The sequence below is a fragment of the Phalangium opilio genome, unplaced genomic scaffold, assembly GCF_054372755.1.
Source record: "Phalangium opilio isolate 3A_F unplaced genomic scaffold, DU_Popi_V2 ptg001675l_1, whole genome shotgun sequence".
Taxonomy (NCBI): domain Eukaryota; kingdom Metazoa; phylum Arthropoda; class Arachnida; order Opiliones; family Phalangiidae; genus Phalangium; species Phalangium opilio.
This window is the reverse complement of record NW_028324261.1, coordinates 873321-882968: the sequence shown is the minus strand read 5'-3', so window position 1 is coordinate 882968 and position 9648 is coordinate 873321. Positions and strand designations below refer to the sequence as shown.

At 48.0% G+C, this 9648-nt stretch overlaps 1 non-coding gene across 1 annotated transcript; it reads right to left on the bottom strand.

Moving 5' to 3' along the window:
* Positions 1 to 2322: 2322 nt before the first annotated feature.
* TRNAD-GUC (transfer RNA aspartic acid (anticodon GUC)) lies at positions 2323 to 2395 on the bottom strand. Its single transcript has one exon. It is a non-coding gene; the product is annotated as a tRNA-Asp (tRNA).
* Positions 2396 to 9648: the final 7253 nt, after the last annotated feature.

The window sequence follows — 9648 nt, the reverse complement described above, 5'->3', positions numbered from 1 at the left end:
TATTGGTTAACAGCCGAACGCGTTAACCATTGCGCCACGGATGCCCAAAAATTAAATGGTCGTCAGGTATTGTGGAAAAACTTTGGCTTTCTACGTTACGTTTGAGATCCCACAACGCCGCTCCCGGGTGGGCTCGAACCACTAACCTATTTGTTAACTGCTGAACGCGCTAACCATTGCGCCACGGAAGCTAAAAATTAAATGCTCGTCAGGTATTGTGTAAAAACCTTGACTTTTTACGTCACATCTGAGACCTCACAACACCGCTCCCGGATGGGCTCGAACCACCAACCTATTGGTTAACAGCCGAACGCGCTAACCATTGCGCCACGGAAGCCCAAAAATTAAATGTTCGTCAGGTATTGTGGAAAAACTCTGACATTTTACGTTATATCTGAGACCTCACAACACCGCTCCCGGATGGGCTCGAACCACCAACCTATTGGTTAACAGCCGAACGCGCTAACCATTGAGCCACGGAAGCTCAGAGATTAAATGGTTGTCAGGTGTTGTGGATAAGTTATGACTTATTACGTTACATCTGAGACCCTACAACACCTCTCTCGGTTGGGCTCGAACCACCTACCTTTCGGTTAACAGCCGAACGCGCTAACCATTGCGCCAAGGAAGCCCAAAAAATAAATGGTCGTCAGGTATTGTGGAAAAACTTTGTCTTTCTACGTTACATTTGAGATCCCACAACACCGCTCCCGGGTGGGCTCGAACCACCACCCTATTGGTTAAAAGCTGAACGCGCTAACCATTCAGCCACGGAAGCTCAGAAATTAAATGGTTGTCACGTATTGTGGAAAAACTTTGGCTTTCTACGTTACATTTGAGATCCCACAACACCGCTCCCGGGTGGGCTCGAACCACCAACCTATTTGTTAACAGCCGAACGCGTTAACCATTGCGCCACGGAAGCCCAAAAATTAAATGGTCGTCAGGTATTGTGGAAAAACTTTGGCTTTCTACGTTACGTTTGAGATCCCACAACGCCGCTCCCGGGTGGGCTCGAACCACTAACCTATTTGTTAACTGCTGAACGCGCTAACCATTGCGCCACGGAAGCCCAAAAATTAAATGCTCGTCAGGTATTGTGTAAAAACCTTGACTTTTTACGTCACTTCTGAGACCTCACAACACCGCTCCCGGATGGGCTCGAACCACCAACCTATTGGTTAACAGCCGAACGCGCTAACCATTGAGCCACGAAAGCTCAGAAATTAAATGGTTGTCAGGTGTTGTGGATAAGTTATGACTTATTACGTTACATCTGAGACCCTACAACACCTCTCTCGGTTGGGCTCGAACCACCAACCTTTCGGTTAACAGCCGAACGCGCTAACCATTGCGCCAAGGAAGCCCAAAAAATAAATGGTCGTCAGGTATTGTGGAAAAACTTTGTCTTTCTACGTTACATTTGAGATCCCACAACACCGCTCCCGGGTGGGCTCGAACCACCACCCTATTGGTTAAAAGCTGAACGCGCTAACCATTCAGCCACGGAAGCTCAGAAATTAAATGGTTGTCACGTATTGTGGAAAAACTTTGGCTTTCTACGTTACATTTGAGATCCCACAACACCGCTCCCGGGTGGGCTCGAACCACCAACCTATTTGTTAACAGCCGAACGCGTTAACCATTGCGCCACGGAAACCCAAAAATTAAATGGTCGTCAGGTATTGTGGAAAAACTTTGGCTTTCTACGTTACGTTTGAGATCCCACAACGCCGCTCCCGGATGGGCTCGAACAACCAACCTATTGGTTAACAGCCGAACGCGCTAACCATTGCGCCACGGAAGCCCTAAAGTTAAATGCTCGTCAGGTATTGTGTAAAAACCTTGACTTTTTACGTCACATCTGAGACCTCACAACACCGCTCCCGGATGGGCTCGAACCACCAACCTTTCGGTTAACAGCCGAACGCGCTAACCATTGCGCCAAGGAAGCCCAAAAAATAAATGGTCGTCAGTTATTGTGGAAAAACTTTGTCTTTCTACGTTACATTTGAGATCACACAACACCGCTCCCGGGTGTGCTCGAACCACCACCCTATTGGTTAAAAGCTGAACGCGCTAACCATTCAGCCACGGAAGCTCAGAAATTAAATGGTTGTCACGTATTGAGGAAAAGTTTTGACTTTTTACGCTACATCTGAGACCCCACAACACCTCTCCCGGTTGGGGTCGAACCACCAACCTTTCGGTTAACAGCCGAACGCGCTAACCATTGCGCCATGGAAGCCCAAAAATTAAATGTTCGTCAGGTATTGTGGAAAAACCTTGACTTTTTACGTCACTTCTGAGACCTCACAACACCGCTCCCGGATGGGCTCGAACCACCAACCTATTGGTTGACAGCCGAACGCGCTAACCATTGAGCCACGGAAGCTCAGAAATTAAATGGTCGTCACGTATTGTGGAAAAACTTTGGCTTTCTACGTTACATTTGAGATCCCACAACACCGCTCCCGGGTGGGTTCGAACCACCAACCTATTAATTAACAGCCGAACGCGTTAACCATTGCAACATGGAAGCCCAAAAATTAAATGTTCGTCAGGTATTGTGGAAAAACCTTGACTTTTTACGTCACTTCTGAGACCTCACAACACCGCTCCCGGATGGGCTCGAACCACCAACCTATTGGTTAACAGCCGAACGCGCTAACCATTGAGCCACGGAAGCCCAAAAATTAAATGGTCGTCAGGTATTGTGGAAAAACTTTGGCTTTCTACGTTACGTTTTAGATCCCACAACGCCGCTCCCGGGTGGGTTCGAACCACTAACCTATTTGTTAACTGCTGAACGCGCTAACCATTGCGCCACGGAAGCTAAAAATTAAATGCTCGTCAGGTATAGTGTAAAAACCTTGACTTTTTACGTCACATCTGAGACCTCACAACACCGCTCCCGGATGGGCTCGAACAACCAACCTATTGGTTAACAGCCGAACGCGCTAACCATTGCGCCACGGAAGCCCAAAAGTTAAATGCTCGTCAGGTATTGTGTGAAAACCTTGACTTTTTACGTCACATCTGAGACCTCACAACACCGCTCCCGGATGGGCTCGAACAACCAACCTATTGGTTAACAGCCGAACGCGCTAACCATTGCGCCACGGAAGCCCAAAAATTAAATGTTCGTCAGGTATTGTGGAAAAACTCTGACATTTTACGTTACATCTGAGACCCCACAAAACCTCTCCCGGTTGGGCTCGAACCACCAACCTTTCGGTTAACAGCCGAACGCGCTAACCATTGCGCCATGGAAGCCCAAAAATTAATAGTTCGTCAGGTATTGTGGAAAAACCTTGACTTTTTACGTCACTTCTGAGACCTCACAACACCGCTCCCGGATGGGCTCGAACCACCAACCTATTGGTTAACAGCCGAACGCGCTAACCATTGAGCCACGGAAGCTCAGAAATTAAATGGTCGTCACGTATTGTGGAAAAACTTTGGCTTTCTACGTTACATTTGAGATCCCACAACACCGCTCCCGGGTGGGCTCGAACCACCAACCTATTGGTTAACAGCCGAACGCGTTAACCATTGCGCCACGGATGCCCAAAAATTAAATGGTCGTCAGGTATTGTGGAAAAACTTTGGCTTTCTACGTTACGTTTGAGATCCCACAACGCCGCTCCCGGGTGGGCTCGAACCACTAACCTATTTGTTAACTGCTGAACGCGCTAACCATTGCGCCACGGAAGCTAAAAATTAAATGCTCGTCAGGTATTGTGTAAAAACCTTGACTTTTTACGTCACATCTGAGACCTCACAACACCAATCCCGGATGGGCTCGAACCACCAACCTATTGGTTAACAGCCGAACGCGCTAACCATTGCGCCACGGAAGCCCAAAAATTAAATGTTCGTCAGGTATTGTGGAAAAACTCTGACATTTTACGTTATATCTGAGACCTCACAACACCGCTCCCGGATGGGCTCGAACCACCAACCTATTGGTTAACAGCCGAACGCGCTAACCATTGAGCCACGGAAGCTCAGAGATTAAATGGTTGTCAGGTGTTGTGGATAAGTTATGACTTATTACGTTACATCTGAGACCCTACAACACCTCTCTCGGTTGGGCTCGAACCACCTACCTTTCGGTTAACAGCCGAACGCGCTAACCATTGCGCCAAGGAAGCCCAAAAAATAAATGGTCGTCAGGTATTGTGGAAAAACTTTGTCTTTCTACGTTACATTTGAGATCCCACAACACCGCTCCCGGGTGGGCTCGAACCACCACCCTATTGGTTAAAAGCTGAACGCGCTAACCATTCAGCCACGGAAGCTCAGAAATTAAATGGTTGTCACGTATTGTGGAAAAACTTTGGCTTTCTACGTTACATTTGAGATCCCACAACACCGCTCCCGGGTGGGCTCGAACCACCAACCTATTTGTTAACAGCCGAACGCGTTAACCATTGCGCCACGGAAGCCCAAAAATTAAATGGTCGTCAGGTATTGTGGAAAAACTTTGGCTTTCTACGTTACGTTTGAGATCCCACAACGCCGCTCCCGGGTGGGCTCGAACCACTAACCTATTTGTTAACTGCTGAACGCGCTAACCATTGCGCCACGGAAGCCCAAAAATTAAATGCTCGTCAGGTATTGTGTAAAAACCTTGACTTTTTACGTCACTTCTGAGACCTCACAACACCGCTCCCGGATGGGCTCGAACCACCAACCTATTGGTTAACAGCCGAACGCGCTAACCATTGAGCCACGAAAGCTCAGAAATTAAATGGTTGTCAGGTGTTGTGGATAAGTTATGACTTATTACGTTACATCTGAGACCCTACAAAACCTCTCCCGGTTGGGCTCGAACCACCAACCTTTCGGTTAACAGCCGAACGCGCTAACCATTGCGCCATGGAAGCCCAAAAATTAATAGTTCGTCAGGTATTGTGGAAAAACCTTGACTTTTTACGTCACTTCTGAGACCTCACAACACCGCTCCCGGATGGGCTCGAACCACCAACCTATTGGTTAACAGCCGAACGCGCTAACCATTGAGCCACGGAAGCTCAGAAATTAAATGGTCGTCACGTATTGTGGAAAAACTTTGGCTTTCTACGTTACATTTGAGATCCCACAACACCGCTCCCGGGTGGGCTCGAACCACCAACCTATTGGTTAACAGCCGAACGCGTTAACCATTGCGCCACGGATGCCCAAAAATTAAATGGTCGTCAGGTATTGTGGAAAAACTTTGGCTTTCTACGTTACGTTTGAGATCCCACAACGCCGCTCCCGGGTGGGCTCGAACCACTAACCTATTTGTTAACTGCTGAACGCGCTAACCATTGCGCCACGGAAGCTAAAAATTAAATGCTCGTCAGGTATTGTGTAAAAACCTTGACTTTTTACGTCACATCTGAGACCTCACAACACCAATCCCGGATGGGCTCGAACCACCAACCTATTGGTTAACAGCCGAACGCGCTAACCATTGCGCCACGGAAGCCCAAAAATTAAATGTTCGTCAGGTATTGTGGAAAAACTCTGACATTTTACGTTATATCTGAGACCTCACAACACCGCTCCCGGATGGGCTCGAACCACCAACCTATTGGTTAACAGCCGAACGCGCTAACCATTGAGCCACGGAAGCTCAGAGATTAAATGGTTGTCAGGTGTTGTGGATAAGTTATGACTTATTACGTTACATCTGAGACCCTACAACACCTCTCTCGGTTGGGCTCGAACCACCTACCTTTCGGTTAACAGCCGAACGCGCTAACCATTGCGCCAAGGAAGCCCAAAAAATAAATGGTCGTCAGGTATTGTGGAAAAACTTTGTCTTTCTACGTTACATTTGAGATCCCACAACACCGCTCCCGGGTGGGCTCGAACCACCACCCTATTGGTTAAAAGCTGAACGCGCTAACCATTCAGCCACGGAAGCTCAGAAATTAAATGGTTGTCACGTATTGTGGAAAAACTTTGGCTTTCTACGTTACATTTGAGATCCCACAACACCGCTCCCGGGTGGGCTCGAACCACCAACCTATTTGTTAACAGCCGAACGCGTTAACCATTGCGCCACGGAAGCCCAAAAATTAAATGGTCGTCAGGTATTGTGGAAAAACTTTGGCTTTCTACGTTACGTTTGAGATCCCACAACGCCGCTCCCGGGTGGGCTCGAACCACTAACCTATTTGTTAACTGCTGAACGCGCTAACCATTGCGCCACGGAAGCCCAAAAATTAAATGCTCGTCAGGTATTGTGTAAAAACCTTGACTTTTTACGTCACTTCTGAGACCTCACAACACCGCTCCCGGATGGGCTCGAACCACCAACCTATTGGTTAACAGCCGAACGCGCTAACCATTGAGCCACGAAAGCTCAGAAATTAAATGGTTGTCAGGTGTTGTGGATAAGTTATGACTTATTACGTTACATCTGAGACCCTACAACACCTCTCTCGGTTGGGCTCGAACCACCAACCTTTCGGTTAACAGCCGAACGCGCTAACCATTGCGCCAAGGAAGCCCAAAAAATAAATGGTCGTCAGGTATTGTGGAAAAACTTTGTCTTTCTACGTTACATTTGAGATCCCACAACACCGCTCCCGGGTGGGCTCGAACCACCACCCTATTGGTTAAAAGCTGAACGCGCTAACCATTCAGCCACGGAAGCTCAGAAATTAAATGGTTGTCACGTATTGTGGAAAAACTTTGGCTTTCTACGTTACATTTGAGATCCCACAACACCGCTCCCGGGTGGGCTCGAACCACCAACCTATTTGTTAACAGCCGAACGCGTTAACCATTGCGCCACGGAAACCCAAAAATTAAATGGTCGTCAGGTATTGTGGAAAAACTTTGGCTTTCTACGTTACGTTTGAGATCCCACAACGCCGCTCCCGGGTGGGCTCGAACCACTAACCTATTTGTTAACCGCTGAACGCGCTAACCATTGCGCCACGGAAGCCCAAAAATTAAATGCTTGTCAGGTATTGTGTAAAAACCTTGACTTTTTACGTCACTTCTGAGACCTCACAACACCGCTCCCGGATGGGCTCCAACCACCAAACCTATTGGTTAACAGCCGAAGGCGCTAACCATTGAGCCACGGAAGCTCAGAAATTAAATGGTCGTCACGTATTGTGGAAAAACTTTGGCTTTCTACGTTACATTTGAGATCCCACAACACCGCTCCCGGGTGGGCTCGAACCACCAACCTATTGGTTAACAGCACGAAAGCGCTAACCATTGAGCCACGGAAGCTCAGAAATTAAATGGTTGTCACGTATTGTGGAAAAGTTTTGACTTTTTACGCTACTTCTGAGACCCCACAACACCTCTCCCGGGTGGGCTCGAACCTTCAACCTTTCGATTAACAGCTGAACGCGCTAATCATTGCGCCACGGAAGCCCAAAAATTAAATGGTCGTCAGGTATTGTGGAAAAACATTGGCTTTCTACGTTACGTTTGAGACCCCACAACACCGCGCCCGGGTGGGCTCGAACCACCAACCTATTGGTTAACAGCCGAACGCCCTAACCATTGCGCCACGGAAGCCCAAAAATTAAATGATCGTCAGGTATTGTGGAAAAACTTTGGCTTTCTACGTTACATTTGAGATCCCACAACGCCGCTCCCGGGTGGGCTCGAACCACTAACCTATAGGTTAACAGCCGAACGCGCTAACCATTGAGCCACGGAGGCTCAGAAATTAAATGGTTGTCACGTATTGTGGAAACGTTTTGACTTTTAACGCTACATCTGAGACCCCACAACACCTCTCCCGGGTGGGCTCGAACCACCAACCTTTCGGTTAACAGCCGAACGCGCTAACCATTGCGCCATGGAAGCCCAAAAATTAAGTGTTCGTCAGGTATTGTGGAAAAACCTTGACTTTTTACGTCACATCAGAGACCTCACAACACCGCTCCCGGATGGGCTCGAACCACCAACCTATTGGTTAACAGCCGAACGCGCTAACCATTGAGCCACGGAAGCTCAGAAATTAAATGGTCGTCACGTATTGTGGAAAAACTTTGGCTTTCTACGTTACATTTGAGATCCCACAACACCGCTCCCAGGTGGGCTCGAACCACCAACCTATTGGTTAACAGCCGAACGCGTTAACCATTGCGCCACGGAAGCCCAAAAATTAAATGGTCGTCAGGTATTGTGGAAAAACTTTGGCTTTCTACGTTACGTTTGAGATCCCACAACGCCTCTCCCGGGTGGGCTCGAACCACTAACCTATTTGTTAACTGCTGAACGCGCTAACCATTGCGCCACGGAAGCCCAAAAATTAAATGCTCGTCAGGTATTGTGGAAAAACCTTGACTTTTTAAGTCACATCTGAGACCTCACAACACCGCTCCCGGATGGGCTCGAACCACTAACCTATTGGTTAACAGCCGAAAGCGCTAACCATTGAGCCACGGAAGCTCAGAAATTAAATGGTTGTCACGTATTGTGTAAAAACCTTGACTTTTTACGTCACTTCTGAGACCTCACAACACCGCTCCCGGATGGGCTCGAACCACCAACCTATTGGTTAACAGCACGAAAGCGCTAACCATTGAGCCACGGAAGCTCAGAAATTAAATGGTTGTCACGTATTGTGGAAAAGTTTTGACTTTTTACGCTACTTCTGAGACCCCACAACACCTCTCCCTGGTGGGCTCGAACCTTCAACCTTTCGATTAACAGCTGAACGCGCTAATCATTGCGCCACGGAAGCCCAAAAATTAAATGGTCGTCAGGTATTGTGGAAAAACATTGGCTTTCTACGTTACGTTTGAGACCCCACAACACCGCGCCCGGGTGGGCTCGAACCACCAACCTATTGGTTAACAGCCGAACGCCCTAACCATTGCGCCACGGAAGCCCAAAAATTATATGATCGTCAGGTATTGTGGAAAAACTTTGGCTTTCTACGTTACATTTGAGATCCCACAACGCCGCTCCCGGGTGGGCTCGAACCACTAACCTATAGGTTAACAGCCGAACGCGCTAACCATTGAGCCACGGAGGCTCAGAAATTAAATGGTTGTCACGTATTGTGGAAACGTTTTGACTTTTAACGCTACATCTGAGACCCCACAACACCTCTCCCGGGTGGGCTCGAACCACCAACCTTTCGGTTAACAGCCGAACGCGCTAACCATTGCGCCATGGAAGCCCAAAAATTAAGTGTTCGTCAGGTATTGTGGAAAAACCTTGACTTTTTACGTCACATCTGAGACCTCACAACACCGCTCCCGGATGGGCTCGAACCACCAACCTATTGGTTAACAGCCGAACGCGCTAACCATTGAGCCACGGAAGCTCAGAAATTAAATGGTCGTCACGTATTGTGGAAAAACTTTGGCTTTCTACGTTACATTTGAGATCCCACAACACCGCTCCCAGGTGGGCTCGAACCACCAACCTATTGGTTAACAGCCGAACGCGTTAACCATTGCGCCACGGAAGCCCAAAAATTAAATGGTCGTCAGGTATTGTGGAAAAACTTTGGCTTTCTACGATACGTTTGAGATCCCACAACGCCTCTCCCGGGTGGGCTCGAACCACTAACCTATTTGTTAACTGCTGAACGCGCTAACCATTGCGCCACGGAAGCCCAAAAATTAAATGCTCGTCAGGTATTGTGGAAAAACCTTGACTTTTTAA